Source organism: Phyllostomus discolor, chromosome 8 (genome assembly GCF_004126475.2).
Source record: "Phyllostomus discolor isolate MPI-MPIP mPhyDis1 chromosome 8, mPhyDis1.pri.v3, whole genome shotgun sequence".
Lineage (NCBI taxonomy): Eukaryota > Metazoa > Chordata > Mammalia > Chiroptera > Phyllostomidae > Phyllostomus > Phyllostomus discolor.
This window is the reverse complement of record NC_040910.2, coordinates 46,598,565-46,614,224: the sequence shown is the minus strand read 5'-3', so window position 1 is coordinate 46,614,224 and position 15,660 is coordinate 46,598,565.

Sequence of the window (15,660 nt, the reverse complement as noted above, 5' to 3'; positions counted from 1 at the left end):
CCTCAATTTGTATTCTCCAAGAGCATGAATCTGTCAATCAAAGCATGGAAATGTGGTCACTGTGGGAAAAGGCTGTGTGTGGGATAGGAATTTCTACTAACTTTTTAAATATAAAAAGTAAGAGGGTACAAACCCCAACACATAGACAGCCTTGGCAGTAGTGAAGTAATACTATTTAGTATTCCTTTTTACATTTATTAAGTAATTCTCATGTGGATACTCAGCATGAGAGAAGATACTACAATGTCTGTCTCACTAACTGCTGCTGCAAAGTGCTGTCTACCTCACTGGTTAGATCTTTTCAAAGAATACAAAACATGCTGAAATACACCCTGTCTTAGAAATTTAGTACAAACACTCAATTCACTGAACTGCTCTCTACACCTAATGCTCTGTTTTCTTCTCCCCAAACAGCAAAACTCCTCAGAAGTGTTTTCATTTTCCTGCAACCATTTCCTGCATCTCAGTTATTGTGCAGCATCTTCCCACTGGACTTCCAGTCCCATCACCTAATTGTCAGCTATGGCCCTAGAGTGCAGACTCAAACAAATGCATCCTTATTAACATATTAAGTAAATTAAGTATAAACTAGTTCCTTAACCAAGAATACAAACAGACATAATCTGGTCTTGGAGCTAGGCTGATTAGGGTCTCAGTGACTCAGGTAAAAGTTCACAGTTTCCAGCTTCCGCGACCCTTTCCTGATGTCCTACCAGGCTCCCAGACCCTTCTGGATGGGTTTTCTGAAAGGAAGGTCTCCGTGTGCCAGTCAGAATTGGTCCCTGGATGGTGGATGATGGAGACTGAAGTTTTATCTCACCGAAGGCAGCAGGAAGGAGTGAAGCATCAGTTCCTGAGACAGACTTAGGAATCAGCAGCAACAACCATGTCCTGTCCACCAACATTGTACAAGCTCAGGGGCTTTATGGGGAGATATTTATTGTCTCTGTATATCTGCTCATCAGGCACATTTCTGTTGTGTTATTCCAAATTCTAAGTACATGATTTCCCTCTGGGCCTCTGGAATAAATAGAAAGAAAATTTCTCTGAATGATTTTCAGATCCCAAGAGACCAGGTTAGAAGCCAGGTGGATTTAGATTTTATAACTCCTTGTCTTGGATCTCACCTGCTTCCCAGAGGTCTCACCTCCTCCTACTTTATTCAAACAGTGAGTTAACATTTTCTCCACGGTCTGAGACTATGGAACCTCTTAGGACCAGGTCCCTTTGACCCTTAAAGCACTGAATTGTGGTGGGGACACAGCCCTGATGTCTCCAGAGCATTGGATTTCCATCTTCAATGAGAGGAGAGCTGTGTTCTTTTGATATGGAATTCTGAGCACCACAATATTTTCCTTCCTGACACATTTTTCAAAATAATTACAGATTTTGTATTTGTTTCACAAATTAAAAGCTGTGATCTAGTGTCTCATTATAAAACATGTTAATTTTGACAGATACACTTTGATAGTTTTACCTCATATAATCTGAGCTTAATACCATATTGATTTTGTCTGGTTTAATTGATTAATTAATTTATTATTATTATTTTTATTATTACTTTTTTTTTTGTTTTCCAACTACAGTTTCTGCCTTTTCCCCCTACCCCTCCCCACCACCCCAACCCTCCCCGCCTCCCTCACTCAATTCCACTCCCCCTTGTTGTTGTCCATATGTCCTTTATAATTGTTCCTGTAAACCCTTCACCCTTTCCCCCCCTTATCCCCTCCCCTGTCCCTTCTGGTCACTGTCAGCCTGTTCTCAATTTCAATGTCTTTGGCTATACTTTGCTTCCTTATTTGTTTTGTTGATTAGGTTCCTGTTAATGGTGAGGGAGGCGGTCCCTTTGACCCTTAAAGCACTGATCATATGGTATTTGTCTTTATTTTTTTGAAAAGTCTATTCTATGAGACATTACTATCATGAACTTCATTCCCTTTTGCAGAAATGAGGTGAAGGGTTTTAGTAATTTGCTCAAAGTTATGAACTAAGTGTGTGATGGGCCTTGATTGGAACCTGTCAGGTTGCTTTCAGTTTAAAGTCAGGGCCAGTAGTTCTCTACATGAGATGATTTTGCCCCTGGAGACATTTGGCAATGTGTGGAGGGAGGCTGCTAAGCACCCACACTACCCAACAGAAATAATTACCTCACCCCTTTTGTTAACATGAGAAGGTGAGAAAGCCTAGTCTAGACCAGCACTTCCCCAATTCCAAGGTGCACATAAGTCATCCAGGATTATAATTCAAATGCAGGTCCTGGTGACCCAGAGGTTCTTTGAATGAAACAAGTTCCCAGGCAGTGTTGATGCTGCATGTGCTGGTCTGTGGGCCCCATATTCTGGTAAGACTGTACCTCTGTTAGAGCTGAGTGTAGGTAGTATAGGTCTTCAGAACCAAAAATCATTTTGCATGTAATTTTGAATGGATAGTGGATATATACTCCTTCCAGAAGCTGTTATAAATTCATTGTTCAGACTTCTGGTCAAGATGGAGGTGTATGTAGACACACTATACCTCCTTGCACAACCAAAACAAGGACAACAACAAATTTAAAAACAAAAAAACCCCAAAACTGACAAGAATTTGAACTGTATGGAAGTTCGATCACCAAGGAGTTAAAGAAGAAATATTCATCCAAACCACTAGGAGGGGCAGAGACTCCCAGCCAGGTGGAGAAGACTTGTGGCAAGGTGGCAGCTGGCAGACTGGGTAGTCCCACATTTGGGCACAGCTAAACTTGGAGGAACAACTGGGGAGTGAGACAGACCACACAACCCAGGGTTCCAGTGTGGGGAACTAAAGCCTCAAAACCTTGGACTGAAAACACCTGTGAGAGTTGAGGTGGCAGGAAAACTCCCAACCTCACAGGAGAGTTTGCTGGAGAGACCCACAGGGTCATATGATGTCACAAAGCCACCCACCAGGAATCAGCAATGGAAGGGCCCAATTTGATTGCAGGTAGTGGAGGAAGTGACTAAAAACTGTCAGAGAGCAGAACAAGGGGTACTGCTCTCTCTTGAACCCCCCCCCCCCCCAACATACAGTGCCACAATGCAGCGACGTGGGTTGCCTCTCCCTGGTGAAAACTAAGGCTCTACTCTGTTCTACATAAGAGGCATGCTGAGACAAAAAAAATATGGCTCAAATGAAAAAACAGATCAAAGCTCCAGAAAAAATACAACTAAGTGATGAAGATATAGCCAACCTATCAGATACACAGTTCAAAACACTGATAATCAGGAACCTCACAGACTTGGTTGAATATGGTCACAAATTAGAGGAAAAAGTGAACACTATGAAAAGTGAAATAAAATAAAATTTACAGGGCACAAACAGTGATGGGAAGGAAACCAGGACTCAAATCGGTGGTTTGGAACAGAAGGAAGAAAGAAACATTCAACCAGAACAGAATAAAGAAACAAGAACTCAAAAAGAGAGAGAGAGAGAGAGAGAGAGAGAGAGAGAGAGAGAGAGAGAGAGAGAGAGAGAGAGAGAGACTTAGGAACCTCTGGGAAATCTTTAAAGGTTCCAACATCTGAATCATAGAGGTGCCAGAAGGAGAAGAGGAAGAGCAAAAAATTGAAAACTTATTTGAACAAATAATGAAGGAGAACTTCCCCAATCTGGCAAAGGAAATAGACTTCCAGGAAGTCCACAAAGCTCAGAGTCCCAAAGAAATTGGACTCAAGGAAGCACACACCAAGGCACATCATGATTACATTAGCCATGATTAAAGAGAAGGAGAGAATCTTCAAAGCAGCAAGAGAAAAGGAGATAGTTACCAATAAAGGAGTTCCCATTAGATTATTAGCTGCTTTCTCAAAAGAAACCTTGCAGACAAGAAGGGGCTGAAAAGAAGTATTCAATGCAATTCCTATTAAAGTACCAATGGCATATTTCACAGACATAGAACAAACACTTCAAAAATTTATATGGAACCATAAACGACCCCAAATAGCTGCTGCAATTTTGAGAAAGAAGAGTAAAGTAGGAGGGATCACAATACCCGGCACTAAATTATACTTCAAGGCCACTGTAATCAAAACAGCCTGGTACTGGCATAAAAACAGGCACACAGACCAATGGAGCAGAACAGAGAGCCCAGAAATAAGCCCAAGTCTCTATGGTCAATTAATATTTGACAAAGGAGGCAGCAACATAAAATGGAGTAAAAATAGCCTCTTCAACAAATGGTGTTGGGAGAACTGGACAGCCACATGCAAAAAAATGAAACATGAGCACCAACTTACACCATATACAAAAATAAATTCAAGGTGGGTAAAAGACTTAAATATAAAACGTGACACCATTAAAGTCCTAGAGGAGAACGCAGGTAGGAAAATCTCAGATATTTCATGAAGAAACTTTTTTACTGACTCGCCCCCTAGAGCAAGGGACATAAAGGAAAGAATAAACAAATGGGACCTCATCAAAATGAAAAGCTTCTGCACAGCTAAAGAAAACAGTATCAAAATTAAAAGAGAACCAACTGTATGGGAAAACATATTTGCTAATGATACCTCAGACAAGGGTTTAATCTCCAAAATATATAAAGAACTTACATGACTGCATTCTAAGAAGACAAGAAATCCAATTAAAAAGTGGGAAAAGGACTTGAACAGACACTTCTCCAAGGAGGACATACAGAAAATCCAAAGACACATGAAACGATGTTCAATATCGCTAGCTATCAGAGAGATGCAAATTAAAACCACAGTGAGATACCACTTCACACCAGTCAGAATGGCCATCATAAACAAGGCAACAAACAACAAGTGTTGGAGAGGTTGTGGAGAAAAGGGGACCCTAGTGCACTGCTGGTGGGACTGCAGACTGGTACAACCACTATGGAAAGCAGTATGGAACTTCCTCAGGAAACTAAAAATGGATCTGCCTTTTGACCCAGCAATTCCGTTGCTGGGACTCTATCCTAAGAATACTAAAACACCAATTCAAAAGAACCTATGCATCCCAATGTTCATAGCAGCACAATTTACAATAGCTAGATGCTGGAAGCAACCAGGATCCCCATCAGTAAATGAATGGATCAACAAACTATGGTACATTTACACAATGGAATTCTATGCAGCAGAAAGAAAGAAGGAGCTCCTACCCTTTGCAACAGTATGGATGGAGCTGGAAAACATTGTGCTTAGCGAAACAAGCCAGGCAGTGAAAGACAAATACCATATGATCTCACCTTTAACAGGAACCTAAATAACAAAACAAAGAAACGAGCAAAATATAACCAAAGACACTGAAATAGAGGTCAGGCTGACAGTGCCCACAGAAAAGAGTAGAGGGAATTTAAGGGGACAGTGGGAAGGGTTCACGGGAACAAACTTAAAGGACACATGGTCATAAACTAAGGGGAGGGTGGTAATGGGAGGGAAGTGAGGAGGGTTGGGATTGGGGGCTGGATTGGGAGTAAAAAGGAGAAAACTGTATTTGAACAATGATTAAAATAAAATTAAAATAAAGAAAAAAAGAAGTATTTGAAGTCATGAAAGGCAAGGACCTCTATCCAAGATCACTCTACCCAACAAAGCTATAATTTATAATGGTAGGGCAGATAAGGTGCTTCCCAGATAAAGTCAAGTTAAAGGAATACATCATCACCATGCCCATATTATATGAAATGTTACAGGGACTTATCTAAGAAAAAGGAGATAAAAAATGAACAATAAAATGACAACAATCTCATAGCTATTAACAACCAAACCTAAAAACAAAAACAAAAACAAACTAAGCAAACAACTAGAAGAGGAATAGAATCACAGAAATGGAGGTCACAAGGAGGGTTATCAGTGGGGGAGTGGGACAAAGAGAAGGGGAAAAGGTACAGAGAATAAGTAGCATAAATTGTACGTAGAGAATAGATAGCGGGAGGTTAAGAATAGTGTAGAAAATATAAAGCCAAAGAAATTAAATGTACAACCTTCATTTAAAAATAATTTTTTAAAAAAATGAAGACCAACCACCCTAGCCATGTGGCTCAGTTGATTGGAGAATCACTTCACATATGGAAAAGTTGCCTGTTTGATTCCCAGTCAGGGTACTTGCCTGGATTGTGGGTTTGACCCTTGGTTGCAGTGTGTGCCAGTGGAGACATATCAGTCTGTCTCTCCCATGTGAATGTTTCTCTCTCTCTCTCCTTGTCTTTCTCTCTCTTCCTGTCTGTCCCTCTCTCACTCATCAATGGAAGCATGTCCTGGACTTTTACATCTATTTCCTACACCAAGGTAGTGAGTTTTCTGTCATTGTTTTTTCAAATAGGTTTTCAATTTCTTGGTCCCTCACTTCTCCTTCTGGCAACCCCATGATGTGAATGTTGGTGTGCTTGAAGCTGTCCTGGAGGCTCCTTAATATGTTCTCATTTTCTTAGATTCTTTTTTCTTTTGCTGTTCTGGTTGAGTATTTTTTTCTTCCTTATATTTCAAATCACTTATTTGATTCTCTGCTTTACCCACTCTACTGTAGATTTCCTGTAAATCATACTTTATTTCAATTAATGTATTCTTCAATTCTGACTGTATCTTTTTTTATGCTGTTGAAGTCTTTGTTAAGTTCACTGAGCATCCTTATAAACAGTGTTTTGAATTCTGTGTCTAATAGATTGCTTGTCTCCATTTTGTTTAGCTCTTTTTCTGGAGGTGTTTTATTTCCCTGTTCTTTCTTCTGGGTCACATTTCTTTGTCTCCTCATATTTGAAGCCTCCCTGTGTTTGTTTCTATGTATTAGGTGGAGCTGCGACATCCCCCAGGCTTAGTAGAGTGGCCTAATGTAGTAGGTGTCCTGTAGGGGCCAGTGTCACAGCCTTCCCTATCACCCAAGGTGGGTAGTTAACTTGTGCTCACTGTGTGGGCTGCGTACACTCTCCGCTTGTAGTTGACTTTGACTACTGTTAGCACTTCTATGGGAGGGATTTAGTGATGCTAATCAGTGCAGGGATTGGCTGTCACCACTGACTACTCACCTCCAACCAGCTTGGAGGATTAGTTATGCAGGGGCCCACTCTACATAGTAGGACTTACTTCAGAAAGGCTCTGGTGCTTTCTGAGTTTGCCCTTTGAGTGTGTCCCTTGTAGAGGTGGTTGGGTGGTGATGCTCTGATGTGGTCTGAAGCTGTCCACTGGGTGGTATGACTCTGGGAACTCCCAGAAGGTGCAGACCAAGGTTAGTGAGCTCTGTCTAATGCCCAGGGTCATCTGGCATTAGCTATTTGCAGATGACTTCTACTTTTGTTGGGCTTAGATGTGTTTAGGTGAGGCCAATCTGTGAACCAAGGCTTTTAGTGCTTAGCAAATGGTACTGGGCTCGCCAATACAGCTTGTTTAAGAGAGTTTATGAAAATCTGAAGCATGAGACAAGACAAGCCTTTTGTATTGGAAAACCACTGAAAACAGCTTGGGAGAGACCAAATGTTTGGTGGGGCAGGATCTGAGGGAATCACCAGTGGGGCAAAGAGTGTGAGCCAGGTGAAAGAGTCTCAGATATGGCACTCGCCTGCCAGCTCTGTGGGAGGAGGGCTCATCAAAGGAACAACTGCCTCTGGCAGCACATCTGTCTGGGAGAAAGCTGCCCCTCCAGCTCTCACCCTGATGCCAAACAATTCATTTCCTCTCCATGTATCTCTGATGCCTTGCAATCAGTTGACCTGGCTCTGGAGCTCAGAGAAAGTGAGTCTCAGTAAGTCCATGCATGGATCCTTGAAGAGGAACTGCCTGGAACTCCAGGAGTTTTCATCTTCCTCAGCTTTGATCCCTGCTTTTTTATTACAGCCAGAAGTTATGGGGACTTCTCTCCCTAACACTGGAACCCTGGGCTGGAGGGCATGGTGTGAGGCTGGGACCTCTCATTCCTCAGTTGCTACCCTTACAATTGATATCCACCACATGTGGGTGTGGGACCAGCCGGTTCCATGTCTCTGCCCTCCTACCAGTTTTGCTGTCATTTCTTCTTTAATTCTGTAGTTGTAGGACTCCCATTCACCTTGGTTTTTGGTGGTTCTGAATGATAGTGTTTCTGTAGTTTGTTGTACTTTTGATATAGTTGTGGGAGGAAGGGAGTACAGCATTTACATACTCCACCATCTTGACCAGAAGCCTACTGAAGTTTATTTTGGATAATTGGATTAACAAGTGACTCTATTTAGGTTCCCTTCCAGGTAACGTGGATAGGTTGGAAGGATTTGCATGTTTAGTGTAAGACTGGTGACCCTGCATCACAGGACTTGGTAGCAACTTAAGTTCTCTTGTGCATCACCCTCTGGTCATGGAGATGGAAGAGATTCTAGAGAATGAGGAGGTATGAATCAATGATATTGATGTAGTTCATTCACTGTCCATTTTGTAATTAGGACAAAATTTAGAAAAGTGGAGATATCATGTTTAGATTCATAGAGGAATCATATTTGTATACAGCACTGTAATTCTGGAGAACAAACAGGAAAATAATTTAGCAATAAACTTTAAGATACATTAACCATCATTTACCTCAAAGGAAACTTGCTCTCACACATAGAATCCATCTTCTATGCATGAGTAGGTTACAGCATGAATTTTTTTAACAGAGTAATCAAATAAACAATGCTCTGCCATCTCTAAGGTCAGTTTTGATGAAAGTTCATATTAGGTTAATCTATTTAAAAAATTTGTCTTTTCATGTGGACTCTGCCTGGAGATACATTTTGATAATCAGTGTTTTCCAGGGACTATGGCAGGCACTGTGGACACTGAACAGAATGAGAGAATAAAAGCAGGAGTCCAGTTAAAAATCAGCAGAATATGAAAGTCCACATTGTCAGGAATAATAGTTAAGAGAGTGAAGTAGACTAGAATCATAGACCAAAGTGAAAACTGTATTTCACATTTCTTTGTGAAAACATCACATGGTCAGACTTAGTTAACAAGTGGAGTTTATTTCATGTGGGTAACACATCTCATGAATATTCTTTCAGTAAATCTAAAGAAAATTCTTGAGATCCTATGAGCCATTTGAGAAGAAATTATTCTTACGAAATCCAAATATTTTTTATTCAAATTTTGGAAAAACTCTGTGAGAGTGAGATAATGGACAAAAGAGAAAATGTTTATATATTACAGCAGGAGACATGATAAACTGAAGTCCTTCTATTGTTTAGAGAAGTTGAATTCAAATAAGTGGAAACTCTAGTAAATAAGTAAAAGAGACACATTAAACTTTTTGAGCCCACTGACATCCCTCTCCACAGACTGGTGCATGGCTAGCTTCACCTTGTACTTGACTCTGAAGTCTTCAGCAGCAAGATGGGCATCATCAATCTGCAGAGTGATGCAGCTTTGTCCACAGAACTTGCATAGACCTGAGTTTTCAGGTCCTCAATGGCCTTGAAATTGTGTCCCCAGTATCTGTTCTGGGGTCCCTTCTTCTCCAGGTGTTTCCAGATTTTTCTCTCCAGTTTTGATTATCAGCCTCCAAGACTTCTCACTGTCTTCAGGTAAGCAACCAGGTGGTCATTCAGGCATTGCATAGACTTCTTCTGGCCCTGGATGTGCCCTCTGCCTGCCAAATCCCCAGCTGCCCCTTGCACTGGTGGTGTGGAACATGGAGACCTGGGATTCCAAGTACCCAGAACCTGTAGAAATGCTGACTGAGCTGCAGGCTGGCTGGGTTGTTGGCTGGGTTACTGCAGGAGCCCAGGGTCTGGTAGTTTGTGGAGAAGCCAGAATAGGTTGTGAGCTCATGTTGTTCAACGAGGAAGGCAAGAGGCCAAAGTCCCAATTCAGATGTTTTTTTAAGAAAATTTATTTTATTAATTTTGAGAGAGAGAGAGAAGGAGAGGATGGGATTGGGAGAGAGAGAGAGAGAGAGAGAGAGAGAGAGAGAGAGAGAGAGAGATACAAACCTACTTTTCCACTTTTTGATGCATTCACTTGATGCTTCTTGTATGTGTCCTGAGTAGAGAAATACAAAAGAACCTGAAAACAATGAATTAAATGGCAATAACTACATACCTGTCAACAATTACTTTGAACAGAAATGGATGAAATGTTCCAATAGTATGACAAATGGATAAAAAGACATGATAAACATATACTATAGAATGCATCTTTTACTTAGCCCCAAAAAGTATGTGATCTTGCTATTGTGACAATATGGATGGACTTAGTGGGTATAAAGCTAAGGGGAATGAGTCAGACCAAGAACAGAAATTACCATATAATTACACTTATATTTGGAATCTAAAGAACAAAAACATGAACAAACAGAATGGAAACAGACTCATAGATCCAGGAAACAAATGGATGGTTGCCAGATGAAAGGTATCTTGGGAGGATGAGTGAAAAAGGTGAAGGGATTAAGAAGTACATATTGGTGGTTACAGAATAGTCATAGGGATGTAGAATGCAACATAGGGAATATAGATAATAATATTATAGTAACTTTATTTAGTGTCAGGTGGATGCAAGGCTTATTGGGGTATCACATTGTAGGTTGTATAAATGTCTAACCACTATGCTGTACACCTGAAACTAGTATAACACTGAATGTCGACTATAATTAAAATTTTTTTAATTTAGAAAAAGACAAAGAGTTTGGCATAATTATGCAGGTGCTACTAACAAAGCCACCATGGTGCTCTGAGTGTGGAAGAGGAAGGAAGAATAGTTGGAATCAGAGGGAGATTTGAAGATGCTGCACCAGTTTCTCTGAAGATGGAGAAAGGGCCATGAGCCAAGGCATGCTTGTGGCCATGAGAAACTGGGATAGGAGAGGAAATGGAACTGCCCCCTGCCTCCAGAAGGACCTGGTCCTATAGACAACTTGATTTTAGTTCACTGAGACTAGTTTTGGGCTCTGACCTCCAAAACAGAAAAATCTTAAATTTGTTTCATTTATATCCTACTGTTGTAATTTGTGACAGCAGCACCAGGAATGGAGTACAGATGTTATTAAAAAACATAGGTAAGGGAATGGAATTTTAGCTTTTCAATTCATTAATTTAGCTTTCCTTGGGTAAGGGCTTTTTGTGTTGAAATTTCATCTTAAGTAGAGACAAAAAGTAAAGTCAATTTGGATAATTAGTGACATTGAATGTCTTTTTATATGTCTGTTTTCCATCTGTATGTCCTCTTTGGTGAATTATCTGTTCATGTCCTTTGCCCATTCTTAAATTGGATTGTTTCATTTTTTCTTTTTTGGTGTTGAGTAGTATGAGTTCTTTCTAAATTTTCTGTGTTAACCCCTTATCAGATGTATCATTGACAAATATGTTCTCCAGTTCAGTAGAATGTCTTTTCATTTTGTTGATGGTTTATTTTGCTGTTGAAAACTTTTTAGTTTGATATAGTTCCTTTATTTATTAATTTATTAATTTATTAATTTATTTTTTGCTTTCTTTGCCCAAGGGGGTATATCAAAAAAAATATTGCTTAAAGAAATGTCAGAGATTTTACTGCCTATGTTTTCTTCTAGAAGTTTTATGACCCAGTGATTCTACTCTAGGTATTTATCTGAAATAACCCAAAACATTAATTTGAAAGAATATACACACCCATATGTTCATTGCAGCATTATTTACAATAAAAGAGATATGAAATCAATCCAAGTGCCAATCAGTAAGTGATTGCATAAATAAAATGTGGTACATACATAAATGGACTATTACTTCTCCATTAAAAAGAATGAAATCTTACTATTTGAAACAGCAAGATGGAGAAGAAGGTATTATGCTGAGTAAAATACGTCAGTAAGAGAAAGACAAATACCACATGATTTTATTAATAGGTGGAAATTAAAGAACAAAATAAAGGAAGACATATTCAATCAGACTGATAGATACAGAGATCGAATGGGTAGTATCAGAGAGGATGAGGGTTGGGGGGCTGAGTCAAAGTGATTAAAAAGTATGAACAGGTAGTTCCAAATTAGTCATGAGGATGTAAAATACAGCATAGGGAATATAGTCAATAATGTTATGATAATTAAGTTTGGTGCCAGGTGGGTGCTGGAAATATCATTGGGAACACCTTGTAAAGTATATGATTGTCAAACCACTGTGCTGTACCTGTGAAATCAATACAAAAATAATATTGAAAGTAAACTGTAATTGAAAACTAAAAATACAAATGCCAAAAATAGTCCATTTGGAGATCTGGGGCATTAGCTGGAACTCCCTGTTCTTTGTGTCAGAATTACTACATTCCTTTAATTTTGTATTAACTCAAGCAGTCGTTCTTTTAATTTCTATCCTGTCAAAACTGGTCACAAATTTCCTTTCAGCATAAAAGATGGGTTTATAGTGAGTCTGTATTCATGTATGTGTGTTTGTGTGCTTTTTTGAAAGAAAATCAGTTACAAGTGTACACATGCATATACATAGATATGACCCTTACTTATAAGTAGAGTTCTTGGACGTAACAGAGTATTTCCAAGCATTTCATTTATTTCTACTGACTTCCGCATGAGTTAGATTTACCATCCCACATCAAAGTCAGAAATAAGGAAACGGAGGCTCAGGGTGATTGCATTTAAAAATTATACAACAGCAGTTAAAGCTTTTGAGCACTTTCTCTTTTTATGACACATTTAATTTTTTATTTTTTAAAAGATTTTATTTTTTAAATTTATTTTTAGAGAGGGAAGGGAGGGAGAAAGAGAGAGAGAAACATCAATGTGTGGTTGCTGGGGGCCATGGTCTGCAACCTAGGCATGTGCCCTGACCGGGAATCGAGTCTGCGATGCTTTGGTTCTCAGCCCACACTCAATCCACTGAGCTATGCCAGCCAGGCCCATGACACATTTATTTTTTTAAAAATATATTAAGATAGACTTTATTCATTTTAAATTTTTTTATTGACTTTATTGGAGTAACATTGGTTAATAAAATTATATAGGTATCCAGTGTATGATTCTATATTATGTTATCTGTATACTGATTATGTGTTCACCACCCAGTCAGGTCTCCTTCCCTCACCATTTATCCCCTCTTTACCTCTCCTATTTCCCTCCAGCCCCTTTCCCTCTGGTAAGCACCATAGTGTTGTCTGTGTCAATGAGTCATTTTTTTTTTCTGTTTGTTTTTGCTTACTCCCTTCACCATTTTCACCCAGGCTCCAAACTTGCTCCCCTGTATCTGGTGTCAGCCTGTTCTCTGTATCTATGAGTCTGTCCCTATTTTGTTTGTTAGCTTATTTTGTTCATTAGATTCCACATGTGAGTAAAATCATATGGTACTTGTGTTCCTCTGACTGACTTATTTCACTTAGCCTAACACTTCACAGGTCCTTCCATGCTGTTGCAAAAATTAAGATTTTTTTCATGGATCTGTAATACTCTATTGTATAAATGCAAAACAGCATTCTTATTTTTTCAGTTTTTAACAATGCATTTTTTTTTAGTTTTTCTGCCCATGAATCTCTATTTGTTTTTTTTATATTTTAATCATTGTTCAAATACAGTTTTCTCCTTTTTACTCCCAATCCTTTACCCCTCCCACCCTCCCCACTTCCCTCCCATTACCACCCTCCCCTTAGTTTATGACCATGTGCCCTTTAAGTTTGTTCCTGTGACCCCTTCCCACTGACCCATTAAATTCCCTCTACTCTCCCCTCCCGTCACCGTGAGCCTGTCCTCTATTTCAGTGTCTTTGGTTATATTTTGCTCGTTTCTTTGTTTTGTTATTTAGGTTCCTGTTAAAGGTGAGATCATATGGTATTTGTCTTTCACTGCCTGGCTTGTTTCGCTAAGCACAATGTTTTCCAGCTCCATCCATACTGTTGCAAAGGGTAGGAGCTCCTTCTTTCTTTCTGCTGCATAGAATTCCATTGTGTAAATGTACCATAGTTTGTTGATCCATTCATTTACTGATGGGGATCCTGGTTGCTTCCAGCATCTAGCTATTGTAAATTGTGCTGCTATGAACATTGGGATGCATAGGTTCTTTTGAATTGGTGTTTTAGTATTCTTAGGATAGAGTCCCAGCAACGGAATTGCTGGGTCAAAAGGCAGATCCATTTTTAGTTTCCTGAGGAAGTTCCATACTGCTTTCCATAGTGGTTGTACCAGTCTGCAGTCCCACCAGCAGTGCACTAGGGTCCCCTTTTCTCCACAACCTCTCCAACACTTGTTGTTTGTTGCCTTGTTTATGATGGCCATTCTGACTGGTGTGAAGTGGTATCTCACTGTGGTTTTAATTTGCATCTCTCTGATAGCTAGCGATATTGAACATCGTTTCATGTGTCTTTGGATTTTCTGTATGTCCTCCTTGGAGAAGTGTCTGTTCAAGTCCTTTTCCCACTTTTTAATTGGATTTCTTGTCTTCTTAGAATGCAGTCATGTAAGTTCTTTATATATTTTGGAGATTAAACCCTTGTCTGAGGTATCATTAGCAAATATGTTTTCCCATACAGTTGGTTCTCTTTTAATTTTGATACTGTTTTCTTTAGCTGTGCAGAAGCTTTTCATTTTGATGAGGTCCCATTTGTTTATTCTTTCCTTTATGTCCCTTGCTCTAGGGGGCGAGTCAGTAAAAAAGTTTCTTCATGAAATATCTGAGATTTTCCTACCTACGTTCTCCTCTAGGACTTTAATGGTGTCATGTTTTATATTTAAGTCTTTTATCCACCTTGAATTTATTTTTGTATATGGTGTAATTTGGTGCTCAAGTTTCATTTTTTTGCACGTGGCTGTCCAGTTCTCCCAACACCATTTGTTGAAGAGGCTATTTTTATCCCATTTAATGTTGCTGCCTCCTTTGTCAAATATTAATTGACCATAGAGACTTGGGTTATTTCTGGGCTCTCTGTTCTGTTCCATTGGTCTATGTGCCTGTTTTTATGCCAGTACCAGGCTGTTTTGATTACAGTGACCTTGTAGTATAGTTTAGTGTCGGGTATTGTGACCCCTCCTACTTTACTCTTCTTTCTCAAAATTGCAGCAGCTATTTGGGGTCGTTTATAATTCCATATAAATTTTTGAAGTGTTTGTTCTATGTCTGTGAAATATGCCATTGGTACTTTAATAGGAATTGCATTGAATGTGTAAATTGCTTTGGGTAGTATGGACATTTTAATGATATTAATTCTTCCAATCCATGAACACGGTATATGTTTCCATTTGTTTGTGTCTTCCTTGATTTCTTTCTTCAGTGTTGTGTAGTTTTCTGAATACAGGTCTTTTACCTCTTTGGTTAGGTTTATTCCTAGGTATTTTATTTTTCTTTTTGCTATTTCAAATGGGATTTTTTCCTTGATCTCTGTTTCTGCTGTTTCATTGTTGGTGTACAGAAATGCCTTTGATTTCTGGATATTGACTTTGTACCCCGCTGTTTTGCCAAATTCATTTATTAGGTCAAGCAGTTTTTTGGTGGAGTGTATAGGATTTTCTATGTATATTATCATGTCATCTGCAAACAGTGACAGTTTTGTTTCCTCCTTTCCGATTTGAATGTCTTTTATTTCTTTTTCTTGTCTGATTGCTGTGGCTAAAACTTCCAGTACTATATTGAACAGAAGTGGTGAAAGTGGACAGCCTTGCCTTGTTCCTGATCTTAGTGGAAAAGATTTTAATTTTTGCCCATTGAGTATGATGTTGGCTGTAGGTCTCTCATATATGGCCTTTATTATGTTGAGGAATGCTGCCTCCATTCCCACTTTGCTGAGTGTTTTTATCATGAAT